The sequence below is a fragment of the Anolis carolinensis genome, chromosome 1, assembly GCF_035594765.1.
Source record: "Anolis carolinensis isolate JA03-04 chromosome 1, rAnoCar3.1.pri, whole genome shotgun sequence".
NCBI lineage: Eukaryota > Metazoa > Chordata > Lepidosauria > Squamata > Dactyloidae > Anolis > Anolis carolinensis.
Window position 1 is genome coordinate 133,511,080 of NC_085841.1, and position 18,107 is coordinate 133,529,186.

Genomic DNA, 18,107 nt, shown 5'->3' on the forward strand with positions numbered 1-18,107 from the left:
CTGTCAGTCTGTATTAGATGGTATTGATTCAGCTTCACAGACTCCATGTGGCCATTCCAGTAAACAGACAAATATGGTCAACCTCCTGCCATGAAAGGCCACCCAAAGTCAGGGTGAAAATGGAAACATAACAGCAAACTTTTTAACTCTGAACTAACCTCCAACTTTTTTTTTTTTTTTGCAGTGTCAGGAGCAACTTGAGAAACTGCAAGTTGCTTCTGGTGTGAGAGAATTGGCTGTCTGCAAGAATATTGCCCAAGGTATTCCCAGATGTTTTTACCATCCTTGTGGGAGGCCTCTCTCATGTCCCCCCATGGAGCTGGAGCTGATAGAGGGAGTTCATCCGTGCTCTCCCTGCTTGGATTTGAACTGGCAACCTTCAGGTCAGTGACCCAACCTTCAAGTCATCAGTCCTGCCATCACAAGGGTTTAACCCACCTAACCACCGCAGGCTCCAACCTGCAACTAACCCACCCAAGGATTTGGGACTCTTCATATAGCTTTATGCCATCTAGTGGTCAAAATGGAAAAAGAAAAAGAAAAATAATCATAACTGGTCCCAAAATAGTTCATCATTTTTTTCAACACGTTCATCTCAATGTGCTTGGATGAGAAAATATATATGTGTTCTTTACAGCCCTAATTAAGACTAGAGTCTAGACACCAGATAATGCCTGATTGAAAATTACAGCTTTCAACGTGAACGTGATCTATCATCTCATCGCACAAATTTGAATGGGTTGCTAATGGTATTTTCAAAGAAAGTGCTACCGGTTAGCCCATTGGCCATAGAGATGTGCATATCCAGATTGCTGTTTTTACCAGAAAAGGTCTCTTAGCCTTAAGCAATATCTTGTATGAGATCATCTTTGCACTTCTAAAACACTCAAAGAAAGTTTGCAAATTCATTAGAACTCTTCTGATATGAAACATCCATTCCATTGTAAATATAGTTTTCTTTTGTGTGTGTAACTTCAAATCAGATTATTTATTGAATATGAGCCATGTCATCCAACTGATGTTTGTCACTGAATTACAGCCTTCCTACCTTTTCCTGTTCCCAGAGTAGGGACAAGATGAATCATTCTGATGAATCACAGCTCATTATTTGGACACTATCCCATAGGAGAAACCAAAATATATTAATATAAGCAGGTGAATTTCTCAGCAACATGTCCTGAAATTTGTGCACTCGGTTCAGTGAAAGTGGATGCATTTGATGACCAACTATACAATAACAAGACGAGAAAGATGGGTTGTATAAGAGCCACTTTAATGTTTAATTTGAATCGAACCTGGGAAGGAACTAGAAAAGGGAGCAACCTAATGCTAATCCAAGTGAGGCCAGATGTCAATGCTTGATTGCATCTTCAATATATTTTTTTAGTTAAGTAGCTATATTCTGAAAACTATACAATAACTGGGTGGCTCCCTGGCCATACATTTACTAGAAGGTAAACCCAAGGCATCCCCCTTCCCAGGTCCCAAAGCTATATAGGTAAGAACAAACCTCAAGGATATACTCTTTCCCTACCTCATGGGTATCAGAACCAAAACAGGATGTTCCAGAGTTTTATCCTTCACAGAAAGGGTGCCAAGGTGTACACTGAAGTCAGATATTCTCTCACTGCCATTTTTTTCGTGTCAGGAGTGACTTGAAAAGCTGCAAGTTGCTTCAGGTGTGAGAGAATTGTCTGTCTGCAAGGACATTGCCCAGGGGATGCCCGGATGTTTTGATGTTTTACCATCCTTGTAGGAGGCTTCTCTCATGTCCCCGCATGGAGCTGGAGCTGATAGAAGGAGCTCATCTGCATTCTCCCCAGGTTGGATTTGAACCATCACCCTTCAGGTCAGTTACCCAGCTTTCAGGTCATCAGTCCTGCTGGCACAAGGGTTTAGCCCACTGCACCACTGGGGCCTCCATCTCATTGCCATGGACAAGGGGAAAATGTCTACTGATCCCTTTCTCCCACCAAGCCAGTCAATATGGCCTTCACTCCCTCTTGAATGTAATCCAAGAACATCATGTTAACATCTTCCAACAGGTATATACACATCATAAGCCCTGTAAAGGCCAAGCCACTGGAAAAATATGGTGGGATGTGGGAGAAAGTGGCCCAATCCCTAATTCAGGACATTCCAGACTCCGCTCATTTCTGAATCATAAGCACATATAGCTGGACAGGTGCCTTTTGCACAATACATTCGACCTTGGGGAAAGTGCCAGGAAGAGGCAGGATGACTAACTCCCATTTAAGCCATTTTAAATCAACTACTTTATTTGGATTCATCTGTTTAAATGATTAAGTTTTAGACATACAGTCTGCCCTCCACATTTGCTGGGCTTAGGGGCACAGGGTCCTCATAAAAGTGAAAAATCATGGCTGGTTAAGGGAAAACACTGTACCTAGTCACACTCAGTTCCTAGTTTTGGGGTAGGATGGAAGGGACAATTGACTCTTTGTTTTGAGCTACAGTGATTCCCATGGGCTTCTGAGAGATGTAGTTCAATAGCATCCGAAGAACCAAATGCTGCACAATCATAGCTTTGTCTGACTTTTCCTTCAAACTTGCATGTGTACCTACAAGATATTGTGCTGTAGTGGTTTGGGCATTAAACTAGGGCTCCAGGAGACCATGATTCAAAGCCCCTCATCCATGGAAACCCACTGGTGACTAGAGAGTCTATACATATACATCCTGACTTATATGAGCTCCATTTACCAAACAGCTCCCTTCAGTGCTTGGGAAAGAGGCTTTCTTTGGGCCACAACGTACAAAACATCCCGCCCCTCCATTGTTGCCAGCCAACACAGTCTTTGATCATTATGCCTGGAGGATTCTAAGAAATCTGGTCCAAAAAAGCACTTGTAAAAATCATGCCTATCTGTAACTAGACTAAGTTCAGAGAACATTCTTAATTAAAATCAAGGCCAGACGCTCTTCGTGTCTCAAGATATTTGGGGTCACAGTTTAAACATTGGTGTGCTCTCAATGGTTTCTATACTGCAACGCTGTGGGATTTTACATTTTTTAAAATCTAAATGTTAACTGCTGGGCCAGATTAGCCCCTCTTCAAACTTTCAACACGTGGTCAAAAAAAGATGAGTGGGATCAAAGTAGCAGGATTCACCTCTCACTCCAAATATCTGCACATTTGCATGAAGTCTGGGAAAGTGTTTCTCTTCTTCTTTGGAAATGTTCTCTGTGCTTTCTACTCTGGAATACATCTGCCCCAAGCAGACTATTCCAGATCGGTTTATATCTGGGATGAATTCCAGCCCACCCTTAGTTAACACTAGCTTTGCAACTCGCTCTGCCTTCCTCACACCATTCATTCAGAGACTCCCTGCTGATGAAAACCTAGATCATGGGATTCATAATGAGAAACTTATTAAGGCAGGCAAAATGAAGATATTTTTAAGACCTAGTCTTCTAAATTATAAACTTGCAGCTGTGGTATCTAATTTTACATAACAGAGACTTTTGAGGTAGCAATCAAAGAAGAATCTGCAATGGGTATTAAAAAAAACACTCCCTCACCTCCATGCACATGGATTTTAAAAGACTATTTGAAGACCATGGATTCTGGTTTTGGGGAGTGTATATCCAAATATTAAACAGTAATTTTGATACTAGCACAGTTACTGGAATTGATTGCATGGGACACTGTGTTATTTACTTTAATTGAAGGATGGTGTAGATGTTCTAATACTGCAGAGTGTGTATTGATAGTGATACATGATTGTTCTAGAAATCCTAAATATTTTTATGAACAAATCCTCATAATGAAATAACTTTGCACAAAATATAGATTTCCCCTCCCTAATCTCATTACATAAATGTCAGGGTTTCTTTGTTTAAAAAAGCTTTGTGTATTCTTCCTCATTAATGAGTTTTGTTCTATTATTGTCTGGCTAAATGAATACACTCTGATGTGGCTTAGGGTGCATCTACACCAGTGGTTCTCAACCTGGGGTCCCCAGATGTTTTTGGCCTTCAACTCCCACAAATCCTAACACCTGGTAAACTGGCTGGGATTTCTGGGAGTTGTAGGCCAAAAACACCTGGGGACCCCAAGTTGAGAACCACTGGTCTACACTGTACAATAAATATACCTTGACAGCACTTTAATTGCCAAGCTCAATACTATGGAGTTCTGGAAGTTGCAGTTTTGTGAGACACCATCTCCCTTTAGCAGAGCAGACTAAAAACCTTGTAAAACTACAACTGCTATAGTTCCATATCCTTGAGTTAGCTAACGTGATGACAAACTATATCGGTTCTACAGTGTAGATGCACATTCTTTAAAATGATGGAAGGTATGCAAGCTAGATAGCTCATAAGACTTGGACCATCTCTAGTTATGTCTACCTGTTGTTGCTTTCAATATGGGTTTTGTTGTTTTTAATTACTGCTTTGAATTGCTGTTAACTGTCAAGTGAGATGTCATCACCAAAAGGCTGGGATACAAATTTCATCTATACATAAAAAATATTTTTTAAATGTCATTTGAAGGCTGGTACTATCATTAGGCAGAGTGAAGGGGCTGCCACCTGAATCTGATGTTGGGCTTAAGTTGTTTTTTAAGAACCAGAATTCCGCACTCCAGCACTGAAGTTATGGGAGCTGAGGTCCCCAGCAGCATATAGGAGTTGTAGCTTGACATTTTTTTTCCCAGATCTCTAGTGTGTCAGTGGGTGATGGCATGGGAAACTCTGGCAGATACATCCTACCATGTTATCTCCATCTTAAGCTGATGTTCCATCAGCAGTATGGCTTGCTTGTTGCTGGGAGATTTAGTCTGCATCTCTGACAACACTGTAGAATTAATGTAGCTGGACACATCTTTATCTGCTGTGGTTCAATGCTATGGAATCCTGGAAATTGTGGTTTTACCAAGGGCTTTAGCCTTCTCTGTCAAGCAATGATGGTGCCTCACCCAACTACAAATCCCATGTAACATGATCCCATGTAAGTGCTCACTGAAAGCACTTTATATGACTGGTTGGTTGTTATTCATTTTATGTCTATAATTACCGTAACGTTTTATTGATGTCTATTTTAGGGTTGATTGATTTTATTGTGGTATTGTTTTATGTATTGATGATGTAAATTATGTTTTCATTTGATATTGATGTATCTGTATTTATTGCACAGTATGTATTATTTTATTACGAGTGTTTGTACATCACCCCGAGTCCCTTTTGGGGGATGGTGCCAGGGAAGAAATACAGATTATTATTTGAAACACAACAAGATGAGCCCACAGCAGACACTTTGCTGGCTGTTGTATTGGATCACACGTCAGACACTTCCCAAGTGTCTAGGACTGTGTGATGTATCGGCGAATAATGCGTGCAGATCCCAGTAAGGTGGCTTTCTGCAGCTGGCAGATGGTAATTTTGTCAGCGCCGATTGTGTTTAAGTGCAGGCCAAGGTCTTTAGGCACTGCACCCTGTGTGCCAATCACCACTGGGACCACCTTGACTGGCTTGTGCCAGAGTCTTTGTAATTCGATCTTTAAATCCTCATATTGTGTCAGTTTTTCAAGTTGTTTTTATTCAATCCTTCTGTCCCCTGGGATTGCAACATCAACAATCCATACTTTGTTTTTTAACAGGATCGTGAGGTCAGGAGTATTGTGCTCCAAAACTCTGTCTGTCTGAATTTGGAGGTCCCAGAGTAGCTTGACATGTTCATTCTCTGTAACTTTTTCCGGCTTGTGATCCCACCAGTTCTTTGTCACAGGCAGATGGTATTTGTGGCACAAGTTCCAATGAATCATTTGAGCAACGGTGTTATGCCTCTGCTTATAGTCTGTCTGTGCAATCTTCTTGCAGCAGCTGAGGATGTGATCTATTGTTTCATCTGCTTCCTTGCAGAGTCTATCGTCGACTTTTCAATTTTGGCTTTGATGGCATTGGTTCTAATGGCTTGTTCTTGGGCTGCCAGAATCAAGCCCTTTGTCTCCTTTTTCAAAGTTCCATTTGTGAGCCACAGCCATGTTTTTTCTTGGTCAATTCGGCTCTCAATTTTTCCAGAAACTGTCCATGGAGAGCCTTCTTTTGCCAGTTTTCTCTTCTGTTCTGGATTGTGTTTTTACGGTATTCATCCTGTGCCGTCGCGCCTGGGGCTGTACTCTTAGTGAAAGAGGCATGGACGTGACATCTTTCCCCAGGGGATTGCTTCTTGCCCTCCTTTAGGGAAACTGGAACTCCCAAGGACCAAAACACTGTAGATAACTCAAAAACTGGGTTTATTGTTCACAAAGGGGTAAAAGAAAATATACATTACAGTCTTTGATTGTTTAAGTCCGTGGAGCCTTCTAGATCCCTCTTTCTCTGGCTGTGAATGCCAGAGCAAACTCAGCCTCAGTCCAATGACCTATATCTGAAGACAAGAGTCTTCCTCTGTTGCCAAAGGACTGATGTGAAGGCGCATGAGACTCCTCAACGTTGTTCAGGTTGGCCCTGAACATGAAATGTGAGTCCCAAGGGTAAGAACCTCAGAATTGGTGCTGAGAGGTAACTTTTGAAGGGCTTTCAGAGCCAAGCCTCTCTTTCACGTCCATCCGGTAGAGAGCTTGCTGGTGGAATGAAAGGAGGAAACACTGTCCTACTCCAGGAAGAGGCGGAGCCAAACAGTTTTGCTGAGTGAGCAATATAACAGGTACAAACAACATTGATTGACAGATATAAATAACCAATCCAACTACATTTACAGGGTAAGGGCAAAATCAGGCATGATACAACAATTCAAATCTTGCAACTTATAGTTTGACATATAGATAGCGCCACTCGCGCCGTCACACTCCCGGCCTAGATTTCCGAACTTTCGGAAATCTAAACAAAATGGAGTTAAATACCTTTAACTCTTATAACTTTAGACTGTATGTCTTCTGAAAATAACACAACCATGTCGCTAATAGGCCTGTCAAACAAAGAAACCTTTTCGTTAGAGACGACCTTAACCTGGGCCTTGCGCACTCTATTGTCAGAACTAGGATATAATTTTGACACAATATCCTTAGCCCATTGGTGTCTAGGAGCATCTTTTTGTTCAAGTAACATCAAATCCCCAACCTTTACTAGCATTAACAAACCAAAATCCATTGTTTCTTAGGGCAGACTCAGTAAATGACCTTCCTTGGTGTTTGACCTTTGCGTGGAAATGCTGTGTCAACAGCAGAGCTATGTGGCTATGGTGTGGCAAAATAACAGGATTTTTAACACAGGATCTAATCTTTGCTCTTTTTAGTCTACCTCCAACCCTAAGGAGACCCTCATTGTCCAGGAAGGGGTTCAAGTCCTTTAAACAACTATTTTTGGGCAAGGATGCTTTTCTTTCTAGACAAGCTATTTCTTCTAAAAAAAACACTGTCTTTGAGTGGATCTCAGGATGACTGTTGAGGCTTTTGAAAGATCTTGGGGCTGAATTGCACCACTGTTTTTTGTAGTGATGTAATGTATGAGCCTGGCAATGGCTGCCTGAAGTCTAGTCCATTTTGAAAATCTTTCAAACTTGGCTGGATTTAAACCTTGCCTTAATAAGTCTTGGCCATCGATGGTAGATTTGCAGGACTGAATTTCTGGCAACTCGGTGTCTTTGAGCACGGAAATGCTTTCTGGAAAGGAAGGATTTTGAAGACATTTGGGTCCAGTGATCCAGGATGACTTGGACAACTTTGCGGCTGATGTTCCTCGGGATGTCACATCTGTCGGATTTTCTGAAGTGGATATGTAATGCCACTGCTCTTCTCCCTCCACACACACGCTGGCTGGTTCAGCATAGTTGTTTCTGAAGAGGTCTTCCACAAACTGGGTGATCTGGGTCTTTACCTTCAGATCCTTTAGCATCCTTCTTCTTAAGGACAGGAGACGATGAAGGGCAACATCTCTGTTGTTGGGTAGAGATGGTCTTTCCGGCTTGAAAGGTAAAGGTGCTATCCAATTACCTTCAGGGTCTTGAGTGACTTGGTTGTTCATCATCTCAAGAAACTTCTGATCATTTTTAGAGAAGGCTGTTTGCTCATCTCTCTCTGTGACTTCGATGATGGAAGAGTAATCGGGCATTACTCCCTGGCAGCAAACTGAGATGTGGCTGGCACATCCTTGCATTAGTGAAGGCCTTTTAGTGACAGGCTGGAACATTTTGTTCAGGCAGACTGGGCCTAACACCGTCCATCCTAAAGGCAACTGCTGGGCCATGGGTGATCCCTTAGGACCTTCAATCTGGTTGCTAACACGGAACAGTGTGGGACAATCTGCACTGATAAGCATGACGATGTCTGTTTCCAAGTCCAAAGCTGGAATTAGATCTTGAATACCTTTTAGATGAGGATGGGCTTGTACCACCTCTTTCGTGGCTATCTGTTCTTTGTTCCTGGGAATCAGGCTGCATTCTATAAGGTCAGGAAGATCGTACCTGACCTTTTGTCTGACAGGCGAGATTTTGAACTTTGTTGCAACTCTGCCATTCATCTTATTCTTTCCAGAACAAGTGGATATGGTGTAATCTATTGTCTCTGTATGAAGGTCGAACATGTCGAAGAACTCTGGGGTTGCAAGAGATGCATCACTTTGGGCATCCAAGGCGACGTAGACCCTTTTCTTATTCCATGGCTGCTTGTCTGGATACACCTCTGCCAGGCAGATTGGGTGGCAAATCCTGGGCTTGTGGCTATTTTGACAAAGCTTGGTGCAGGCAACCGCAGGAGCCTTGAGGGCTACCTGAGGTTCTGTAGGCTTTTGGTCTTCTTTGGTTTCTTCTTTGGCAGGAGAATTTGACTTTGCTTTGAATTGAGGGGAATCGAAGTTGTGCATTGCAGAGCAATGCTTGATGCTGTTGCAGTGTTGGCATTTAACCTTTTCTTTGCAGTCTTTGGAGAAGTGAATAGTGGCGCTGCAGCATCTAAAGCACACCTTGGCCTTTTGAACTATTTGGAGTCGTTCTTTGTAAGGCTTCTTTGCGAACTCTCTGCATTCAGCTAGGCTGTGTGGCCTTTGATGAATGGGACAGGATATGGTGTTGTTGCTGACTGGTTGAGCAGAAGTTGCAGGAGTTGCGTCTGTCATCTTGACACTCAGGTTCTTTCTAAGATCTTTGCCCTGGGCTTTGTCTTCTTTGGAGGTCTTTTCAGGCTTTAGGTCTTGGTACAAAGCGAGAAGACCTGTCTGAGGGTCATTCCTCTCACGGGCTGCTCTAGTGACGAAATCCACCGAAAAAGTGAAGAGCGGGTATACATTTGCATTTGCCTCTTTGTACTTGAACACCTGTTTCCCCCAAGCTTCTCGAAGAGGAAAGGGAAGTTTGCAGAGAATGGCACTCTGTGACGTGTGCTGGTCCAGACATGCTAAACCTGGCAGCTCTGGATTTCCTTTGGCTGAAGCTAGCTCTAGTAAAAGATCACTAAAGTCCCAAAGCTGTTTGCAATCTTTCATCTTCAGTGATGGGAACCTGTCGAGTCGATCCATGAGGGACGCTTCTATGTCAGTGCTCGCACCGAAGCGCTGGTCCAAGCGAGACCACGCTGTGGACAAAGCTCTTTGGGGGTCTGCTACATGAGCAGCATAAAGTCTTTTTACTTGCTCGGCTGAGCTGGGTCCAAGCCACGCCATAAGAAGGGACAGTTCTTAATCCGCTTCTAGCTTGAAATCTCGAATGGCCCTCATGAAGGTGATTTTCCACAGAAGGTAGTCATCCGGTCGGTCAGTGAATTTCTGGACGCCTTTGTCTCTGATGTCTCTTCTTGGATTTCTCAAGAGGGAACCCAATTGAGACTCCAGTGTGTAAGGGTACATCTGAGGAGTGTGATGTGGCCCGACGAAGTCAATGTTCTTCGGTTGAACACATCTTGTCGCGATGGTAGGCGATGCTGGGTTCAGCAGATTGCTGGCAGGCAGCACCTCTGAAGCCTTCATCTTCAGCGATGGGAGAATTGACTTGGTATGCAGGGATGAATGTGGTGGTTCACTCCCGGCCATGCCTTGCCAATGTGGATGGACATCTGGATGTTGTTGAAAGACGTCATCCTTTCGTTCCCAAGTAGACAGGTGGTATCTCTGAGGCCTAAGTGCAGGGATGGACTCTGACAGAGATGATGGCACTCTCCCGGCTGTGCTTTGGTGTACTTCTGAGGAATGGGCTGGCCTTGAAGTTGCGAACACTGGAACAGGTGAGCGATCTTCAAGGTGGCAAAAGGAGATATGATTCTGTACTACAGGTGATTCCAGTTGCAGATGTGCTGAAACCTTTGCTGTAGGCTCTTGTGTTGGCAGGAAACTAAGGTTTTCTTGGGTTAGTTCCTGTGATAGGGCTTTGGCTAGAACGTTAGCTCTGACTATCTTTTGTGCTGTGTCTCTTTTTACTTGAAGCAGATCTAGATCCCGTTGCAGCTCATCTTGCTTGGCTTCAGCCATTGCAAGCTCTATTTCTCTCTGGGCCCTGGCCTGTGCTAGGTCAGCTTCTTGTTGGGCCCTAGCCTGAGCTAGAAGCAGTTTCTGCTTGGCTTTAGCCTGTTGAAGGAGGAGTTCCTCTTCGTTGAAGGCAAGGTCTTGCTTAGCCATTTCTGCAGACGCCTCTGCTTCTAAAACCTCTTTTCTAATTTTCAAACGGACAGCCTCTCTGTTGTAGTGGGCTGCTTTGGAAGAAGTACTGATGAATGAATGTGTGGATTGGGAGGAACTGCTACGCCTAGATGAATGCTTGGATTTAAGGCTAGCATCATTAGATAGAATCTTGAGCAGACTGGATCTAAGGGCTTACACATGGGGAGCCTTGAACCCTTTCTTCTGCACCTTTGAATAAGGAACTGGGCTCTGGTTCAGATAGAACCGCGCTGTAGCGCCTCCTCTCTTCTTGTAGGCTAAAAGAAATTTCCTTAGCCCTATCTAAAGACTCTGGAGTGTTAATTTTGTTCAGTACATAGATTATTTCTTCTGCAATAGCACTCCCATTATTGAAGGCCTTTAAAAATTCCTGCCTAAGAATTTCCTTTTCCTTTGGGCCAAGGGATGCCCTTATTGCATCAGCTATGGTCGGCAGGTTTTGCCAAGCTCTGTTAAACCTCTGCCTAAGCTGGCCTTCCTGCTGCAAAAGGCAGAGCATTGTTTTCTCTGTGGGGTGCCTTTCTCTGACTGGGCGGGGGGATTTGACCCTTGTTTGCAAAATCTCATTGCTATGACTTGACATTCTGTGATTCAAAAGGAAACTTATCCCAAGTTTCAAACAGTACAAAATGCAATACTATATAACTATACAATTAAAGGCACACAAAAAGGCAATGCAAAATTTTAAACAAGACAATTAAAACAGCTGCTTAACTGGGAAGTTAAGCCTGGGCTTTCATAAACTTGCAGCAGGCTCTGAAGAAATGGCAGGAACTGCAGAAGGTTGGAATTTATTGCTTTGCAAACTGGGTTCTGGAAGAGGCTTGGTTGAGCTGTAAAGGCTGGCTTCTGGAGAAATGTATCTACTTTGCAAAAAGCTTGATCTTGTGCAGTTGCAAGAGCTGAATGTAGCCATTAGCTGGCTAGCTTGAGAAACAGAAAAGGTGGGAAGCCTAGCAAATGTTTCAATTTTGCAAAGGCTAGGCTTCTAGCAAAATGTATCCACTTTGCAGAAGGCTTGAACTTGCTGCAGCTGCAAGAGCTGGATGTATCAATTTGTTGCTTGAGATGCAAAAAAAGGCGGGAAACCTAGCAAATGTCTCAATTTTGCAAAGGCTAGGCTTCTAGCAAATGTATCCACTTTGCAGAAGGCTTGAAATTGTTACAGCTGCAAGAGCTGGATGTAGGGATTTGCTGGTGGCTTGAGATGCAAAAGAGCGAAAAAGCTTGTAAATGTCTCAATTTTTTGAAGGCTGGGCTTCCTTTGACTTCTTTATCTTTAGGAGACTATGGGCTTGGCAAATGTAAGGCCCTTTCACTCCTTCTTTTCCCTTCTTAGCACTTCTGGAAGGCTTCTTTCAGCAGTTCTGGAAAAGAAGGCTCCTCTCTCAGTACTTCTGGAAAAGAAGGCGTCTCTCAGCACTGCTGGAAAAGAAGGGTCCTCTCAGCACTGTGCCGTCGCGCCTGGGGCTGTACTCTTAGTGAAAGAGGCATGGACGTGACATCTTTCCCCAGGGGATTGCTTCTTGCCCTCCTTTAGGGAAACTAGAACTCCCAAGGACCAAAACACTGTAGATAACTCAAAAACTGGGTTTATTGTTCACAAAGGGGGTAAAAGAAAATATACATTACAGTCTTTGATTGTTTAAGTCCGTGGAGCCTTCTAGATCCCTCTTTCTCTGGCTGTGAATGCCGGAGCAAACTCAGCCTCAGTCCAATGACCTATATCTGAAGACAAGAGTCTTCCTCTGTTGCCAAAGGACTGATGTGAAGGCGCTTGAGACTCCTCAACGTTGTTCAGGTTGGCCCTGAACATGAAGTGTGAGTCCCAAGGGTAAGAACCTCAGAATTGGTGCTGAGAGGTAACTTTTGAAGGGCTTTCAGAGCCAAGCCTCTCTTTCACGTCCATCCGGTAGAGAGCTTGCTGGTGGAATGAAAGGAGGAAACACTGTCCTACTCCAGGAAGAGGCGGAGCCAAACAGTTTTGCTAAGTGAGCAATATAACAGGTACAAACAACATTGATTGACAGATATAAATAACCAATCCAACTACATTTACAGGGTAAGGGCAAAATCAGGCATGATACAACAATTCAAATCTTGCAACTTATAGTTTGACATATAGATGGCGCCACTCGCGCCGTCACACATCCTTTGTCTTTTGCACTTGAAGCAGTTTACTACTATTGACTTCCCTCAATGTTGGTTCTTGACTTCCTTTCACATAATCTGCCAGGGCATGTTTCTCTTCCTCTACCATTTGTCTCACTTGCAGAAGCCCTCTGCCTCCCGATTTTCTGGGCAGGTAAAGTCTGTCGACATCACTACGCGGGTGTAATTAGTAGTGGATTGTCATCAGTTTTCTTGTTTTTCTGTCCAAACATCTAGCTCTGCTTGTGTCCAGTTCACAATTCCAGCAGTGTATCTAATGACGGGGATGGCCCAGGTGTTGATAGCCTTGATCGTATTTCCACCATTTAATTTGCTCTTCAAAATCTTTCTGACTCTTTGGATATATTATTTGCTGACCACATTTTTCACATGCCCATGCTTGATATTGTCCAGCTGTAATATGCCCAGATATTTATAGGCTTCAGGCTGATTGCATTTTATGGTTTGTCCATTTGGCATCTCTATGCCCTTGCTGTGAGTAATTTTCCCTTTCTTTAATGCTACTGTGGCACATTTATCTAGGCCGAACTCCATACTGATGTCAGTGCTGAAGATTCTGACTGTGTTGGTCAGTGATTAGATTTCTGTTTTTGATTTTCCGTAAAGCTTTAGATCATCCATGTATAGCAAGTGGGAAATTTTTGGTGAATTTCTTGCTGTTTGGTAGCCCAGGTTTGTTTTCTGTAGAATTACTGACAGAGGGACCATCGCAATGATGAACAGCAGTGGTGATAGTGAGTCGCCCTGGAAAATTCCTCTCTTGATATTAACAGTTCCATAGCATTCATTGCCCATCAACAACTCAGTTTATTATTATTAAGAGATTATTATTATTATTATTATTATTATTATTATTATTATTGACACAATGACATTGTATGACACAGCAAACAAGATAGATATGCTGGATTTCGTATCACAAAATCACAAGTCGAACACTTCCCAAGTATTTAGGAGTGTGTGATGTATTTTCGGATGATGCGCGCAGATCCCAGTAAGGTGGCCTTTTGCAGTTTGCAGATCATAATTTTGTCAATGTCTATTGTTTCCAAATGCGGGCTGAGATCTTTTAGCACAGCACCCAATGTGCCGATCACCACCAGGACCATCTGTACTGGTTTCTGCCAGAGTTTTAGAAGTTCAATCTTGAGGTCCTGATAGCGGCTGAGTTTTTCCTGTTGTTTTTCGTCAAAGCAACTGTCACCTGGTATGGCGACATCAATAATCCAAATCTTTTTCTTTTCCACAACTGTGATGTCTGGTGTATGTCTGGATTCGGAAGTCCCACAGTATCTTTGCATGTTCATTTTCCATTATCATTGCAGGTTTGTGATCCCACCAGTATTTTACTGCAGGGAGGTGGTACTTGAGGCATAAGTTCCAATGAATCATTTGGGCCACATAGTTGTGCCTCTGTAGTCAGTCTGAGCAATTTTCTGACAGCAGCTGAGGATATGTTCAATGGTTTCATCAGCTTCCTTGCCCAGTCTGCATTTTGGATCATCAGCTGATTTTTTTGATCTTGGCCTTAATTGCATTTGTTCTGATGGCTTGCTCCTGGGCTGCAAGGATCAGGCCTTCTGTCTCCTTCTTCAGTGTCCCATTCGTGAGCCATAGCCAGATATTCTTCTTATCATCTTTTCCTTCAGTTTTGTCAAGGAACTTTCCATGCAATGTTTTGTTGTGCCAGCTGTCAGCTCTAGTTTGTAGTGCGGTTTTCTTGTACTGATTTTTTGTCTGCTGTGCTTTGAGGAGTTTCTGATTTTTTACTTCAATCAAAGCAGGTTCTTCACTTTGCTTTACTGCCAGGGCATATTCTGCCAGGGCATGTTCTTCTTCTTTGACTGCTTGTTTTACTTGCAAGAGTCCTCTGCCACCAGATCTTCTAGGCAGATATAGCTGGTCAACATCACTGCGAGGGTGCAGTGAATGATGAATGGTCATGAGTTTTCTTGTTTTTCTGTCCAAATTGTCCAGTTCTGCATGTGTCCAATTTATAATGCCAGCAGTATATCTTACGACAGGAATGGCCCAGGTGTTTATGGCCTTGATGGTGTTGCCTCCATTGAGCTTGTTTTTGAGAATTTTACAACCCCTAAAACAATTTAGGACTAATAATAATAATAATAATAATAATAATAATAATAATAATAATAATAAGTCCTAAATTGTTTTGGGGGTTGTAAAATAGTAATCTGATCATTCGGAATATGCTTTTCAGCTGTAGGGATATAGGCATGATACTGTGGTGTGTATGCTTTATTTAAAAATCTGACAGTCAACAAATTCTTTTTGTCTCCCTAGCTGTTATGGTTCTGGCAAAAGGAAAACAACCACAAACCACAAGCAAACTGATACCTACAATGATGCTCTGAGCAACAGGGATTTCCCACTTGTTAGTTCTTGAATGAAATCTTGAAGTGATAAAAGGTATTTAATTTGTGCCTTCTTCAGAGCTTTTCTTAGTATCATGGCAAAAGGTTGCAATTGCCATCCTCCCCCCTCCCCCAATATGTCTGTCTTTCTGCCTGCTTGTACTCACATTCATTACTAAAAGCTTTGACACCTTTTCTGCTAGCATTAATAGAAATTTTCCAACTGGATGACACCAAATCACCTTTCTTCTTTTTCTCTCTCAAATGATGGTGGCATAAAAATTCAGTTGGAACCCCTTGGATGATTCAGAATTGTTGGTTAATATCACCTGAGAAAAAGTGAAGGCAAGCCTCCTTGGGGAACTGGGTAATTAGTGAGAAGTCAATTAGAGGCTTCATATTTGGCAAGGAAATCAAATCTAGAAAGACATCCCAGTATGCAAATGCCAGATTTTCCTAAGCTCACCGCTTCCTTGCTAAAGTAAATAAAGTCGAGCATTCTCTGGAACTACTGCATAACACCATTTTTTAAAATGCCACTAACTGTTTCTGTAAGATTTTTTTTTAAAAAAAAAACTATACATATGTCCCTTCCTGCCAACTGCAGACAATTTATCTAGCCATGCGTGCAACTAATGCAATAAAGAAGTGTGGGAAAGCAAAAGTCCTTCCAGTTTATGTTTCTGAAAGAAGTCAAGAGCTCAGGTACCTATTGTATATACCAAACCATAAATATGAGATAATTGTTATAGCATGCCTGTGCAATAGCCCTTGGAAACCTGTGTTTTTATAAGGCCATAAATTGTAGGAGATTCTGGCCACAGAACACAATAGAGCTCTCCTGCTCAGACAGCAATATCAATGCCTGTTGTGCTTCCCTCCTCCTTCTCCTCCTCTCTGCTCCTCAAGGACATAGGCTAAATAGTTTTGGTTGCATTCCCTCTAAATGTGAGTCATTTTGTACTATTGCTGCTGGCAGGCAGACCCAGGGGTTCTCCCACTGTCATACATCAATGCCACTAAGTAAATCATATTACCGTATTGACTTCAGCATGACACAGATTGCCTACAGGTCTGGCTGCTTCCCCAAGATTCAGAAGATGGTTTAGGGAAACTGCCACTACCTGAACACAAAAGATTAGGCCACAAACAAAATAAAACTTGGGGCTGACTTGTAGCATTTTCTTCCCTTGGTTACCCACCAAAGACATAGGCTAAAGATGTTTCCATCTCGGCTGGTTCAAATTATCAGTGACAGGCAGGCAGTAGCCAACTGAGATCATGAGAATTATTCTCTTTGTGTTACTATTTTCAGGTGTAGAGCAGAAGCAGTCAGGGAAAGCTACATGCAAGTAAAAGCCACATGCCATTTGGCCTTTTGTTGTGATTGCAAAGGCCTGGAAGCCAAAATGCTGGAAGTTTTGAAATTGTGCTCATGCAATAAACATTTATATATTTTAACCATGGGTATGTTTATATGAAGCAACTTCTGTAAGATCCTGTGATGACTCATGGGCCATGTAGTCCCGTTCCCAGTACTATTGTGGCAGATGAAGAGGAAAACTTGGGTTTCCCACCGTTTCAGCCAGAATTGGAGCCCTTGCACCTGCAAGATGTTTGCCCACCAGAAGTCAGCCAAACAAGCCTTGAGCAGAAATCTCCCCCATTTTCTCGCCGGGATTATTATAATCGAGATAGAGGCGCTCGGGAGGTGACTCGCAGGAGCGCCAGGATAGCTGCCAGACAATTAGCTGATTAAGTCTGTTTCCCTTGGGAAACTTTAAGGAGTCATGCATCTGGACACAGTATGGGTTTCGTTTCTTGTTCCCCAGGGAAAGTGTTCCTTGGCGGGAAAACAAGATCCTATATAGGTGTTTGCCCGCAAAGAAATCCTTGCGGAGTCAATTCGTCACCTTGTGGAGTGAGATCGTGTGTGGACTACGCTACTCCAGTCCCTTGCCTCCAGGACCAAGTTCCAAGCCTTGTTTCACGGACCTTGTTCTAGCATCAAGCTTTCCTTGTTCCACGGACCTCGCCACGGACCCTGTTCTTGCTTATTGTCTTTTGTAGCCACGTATCAAGCCTTGTTGCCAAGAATCTAGTTTGCTTCCAGCCTTGTTGTCAAGCTTCATTGGACTAAAGGACCCTGTCATTTCCCCACACTTTGCCTGGCAAAGTGTGTGTTTCGGTTATTGGATTATAACTTTGGACTCTAATATCACATATTGGACATTGTTTTCCTGGACTATATTTGACCTTTCCTGAAAGGTCTACTTCTGAACTATATTCTTCACTTGTTTTTATTGACTTTATATATTCCTTTAATAAAGATATTAGATAGATTCTGGTCTCCGTGCATGGTTATTGGTGCTCTGCAGCCTGGGTCCTGACAGATCCAAGAAAAGGAAGAGCAGGAAGGAAATTCAGAATAGCTGAGGGTTTCGCCTATAATATGAACAAAGCTGTGATCCAGTGAGGTGAAAAGACATAATTTCATTGTTGAGTCTGCGTAGACGCATGACAATGGGCACATCTACACGGACATTCAATGCAGCTTCAAGTTAACTCCAAGGTGCAGCAGCTAGAAAACACGTGCTTCCAAAGTGTACTGCAAGACAAGTTAAAGAGTGTAAAGCTATTTAGCTGACCACATCCCCTTGTATGAACCTGCCCGGGCCCTGAGGTCTTCAAGAAAGGCCCTTCTCTTACTCCCACCTCCATCTCAAGCTTGGTTGGTGGGAACAAGAGAGCAGGCCTTTTTCAGTGACTGCCCCATGACTCTTGAACTCCCTGCTTCCCAGGGGTCAAGGTTTACCTGGAAAGCACAACCCTACAAGCTAGGAAAGGCTGCAGCAAGTTGCTTTTACCCAGGTCAACTTGAAAGGTGAAGATTTCATCCTCTCTCCCAGTACTACTTTGGTACTTTGAATTCAGATTACAGAAACTGAAG

General features: G+C 42.9%; 1 long non-coding RNA gene across 1 annotated transcript; it reads left to right on the forward strand.

The window, feature by feature from the left end:
- Positions 1–1,754: 1,754 nt before the first annotated feature.
- Positions 1,755–17,522, forward strand: LOC134299550 (uncharacterized). Its single transcript, XR_010006769.1, has 3 exons — positions 1,755–1,849; positions 15,087–15,212; positions 16,473–17,522. It is a non-coding gene; the product is annotated as an uncharacterized LOC134299550 (long non-coding RNA).
- The last annotated feature ends 585 nt before the right edge of the window (positions 17,523–18,107 follow it).